Here is a 2,500-nt window from a genome sequence, read left to right as displayed (position 1 = left end):
ACGTTGGAGAGAGAGAGGGGGGGAGAGAGAGAGAGAGACGGAGGAGGAGAGGGAGAAAGAAAGAACGTTGGAGGGAGAGAGAGAGAGGGAGAAAGAAAGAACGTTGAGAGAGAGGGAGAGAGAGAGAGATGAAAAGCAACAGAGTGAAGAATGTAAATGAGTGAGAAAGGGAAGAGGAAGAGAATAGATGAAGACTACAGATGAAGAGGAAGACTACAGATGAAGACTACAGATGAAGACTACAGATGAAGACTACAGAGGAAGACTACAGAGGAAGACTACAGATGAAGACTACAGAGGAAGACTACAGAGGAAGACTACAGAGGAAGATGAAGACTACAGAGGAAGACTACAGAGGAAGATGAAGACTACAGAGGAAGACTACAGAGGAAGAGGAAGACTACAGAGGAAGACTACAGAGGAAGACTACAGATGAAGACTACAGATGAAGACTACAGATGAAGACTACAGAGGAAGATGAAGACTACAGATGAAGACTACAGAGGAAGATGAAGACTACAGAGGAAGACTACAGATGAAGACTACAGAGGAAGACTACTGATGAAGACTACAGATGAAGACTACAGAGGAAGACTACAGAGGAAGATGAAGACTACAGAGGAAGACTACAGAGGAAGACTACAGATGAAGACTACAGAGGAAGACTACAGAGGAAGACTACAGATGAAGATGAAGACTACAGAGGAAGACTACAGAGGAAGACTACAGATGAAGACTACAGATGAAGACTACAGATGAAGACTACAGAGGAAGACTACAGAGGAAGACTACAGATGAAGACTACAGATGAAGACTACAGATGAAGACTACAGATGAAGACTACAGAGGAAGACTACAGATGAAGAGGAAGACTACAGAGGAAGACTACAGACTACAGAGGAAGACTACAGACTACAGATGAAGACTACAGATGAAGACTACAGAGGAAGACTACAGAGGAAGAGGAAGACTACAGATGAAGACTACAGAGGAAGAGGAAGACTACAGATGAAGACTACAGATGAAGACTACAGATGAAGACTACAGAGGAAGACTACAGAGGAAGATGAAGGTGAAGACTACAGAGGAAGACTACAGATGAAGACTACAGAGGAAGTCTACAGATGAAGATGAAGACTACAGAGGAAGAGGAAGACTACAAAGGAAGACTACAGAGGAAGACTACAGATGAAGACTACAGAGGAAGATGAAGACTACAGAGGAAGACTACAGAGGAAGATGAAGACTACAGAGGAAGACTACAGATGAAGACTACAGATGAAGACTACAGATGAAGAGGAAGACTACAGAGGAAGAGGAAGACTACAGGGCCACATTGCTATAATATGCTCGCCTAATTATCATCGACTTTCAAATCTCGTACCGAGATGTCGGTCTGACCAAGAAGATAACATAGTGTTTCCCAAACGGCCTGGTTAACCCGCCTCCCTCGGTTAGCTACTGGTCGTGTCCAGAAAAGGCTGTTCCGAAGTTTAAAACTTTCTTAGTCCCAATAATAGAGCGTGTCTGCTAAAACCACGTCACTGCCTTGAACACGCCTCTACCCAGGACCGTTGGAGCTGCTCAAAGTTGATTGCTACCGGACAAAGTGGGTGGAGTTCCCAATTTCTCTGGAGCTCAGAAACGATATTTGTATTGCTCTTGGCCTGGCTAGAAGCGAGGCCGGAGGTGTTGCATTAGTAGGAGGGCGTGGCCTGGCTAATAAAATGCCTCTACCTCTCAGTATAGCGCTTGAAAGTGACGTCACTTCCCCCGATTTCATGGGACCTCAACAGCGTTTTTAGCCAAAAATCGTAGCATGTAATCCAATGGCGGTATTAAAATGATATTTCGATCCCCTTCGAGTTGTGCCACGAGCTCCATATATGTTGTTTCTGATATTTTTGTTTAATTTTTCATACGAACCCCCAAACTTTTTAGAAAGCTGTGTTTCTTCACATTTTTCATGCTCTATCCCTCTACCAATCAGTACCCCTCTACTTCTCAGTATCCCTCTACCTTTTTATGTCTGTCTGCACTCTACTCCCTCCTCCCCAACTCCTCTCTCCATATCCCTCTCTCCGTATACCTCTCTCCGTATCCTCCTCCCCAACTCCTCTCTCCATATCCCTCTCTCCATCTCCCTCTCTCCATCTCCCTCTCTCCATCTGGATTTGTGCTAATCTTGTTTTGTCTATCCCTCTCGGCCTCTGTCTGTGTGTAAACACGTGTACATGACAGTACGTACTTGTGTTAGTTTGTATTTATTTACATGACCTCATGTCTGGTATTGTTCCCGCTATTCCCCCCCCACCCCCGCCCAAACCATGTGACCTGTAGTGTTCTACTCTCCATGTGACCTGTTCTAGTGTTCTACTCTCCATGTGCTGATTAATTTCTACTTTGTGCTAGGGCTTTGCGATATGACCATATATATCGTTATCGTGATATAAAATGTATATCGTGACCTTTCTCCTATATCGTTTATATCGTGATAGTA

General features: G+C 44.3%; 1 protein-coding gene across 1 annotated transcript in view; it reads left to right on the top strand.

Annotated features, from left to right (window-relative positions):
* The window catches only part of atp8a2 (ATPase phospholipid transporting 8A2), a 133,276-nt gene that overhangs the window by 82,728 nt on the left and 48,048 nt on the right, over positions 1–2,500 (top strand). The window lies entirely within an intron of this gene.

Source organism: Engraulis encrasicolus, chromosome 9, assembly GCF_034702125.1.
Source record: "Engraulis encrasicolus isolate BLACKSEA-1 chromosome 9, IST_EnEncr_1.0, whole genome shotgun sequence".
Classification (NCBI taxonomy): Eukaryota; Metazoa; Chordata; class Actinopteri; order Clupeiformes; family Engraulidae; genus Engraulis; species Engraulis encrasicolus.
Note: the sequence above shows the minus strand (reverse complement) of the source record. Positions and strands in the feature narration are given on the sequence as shown.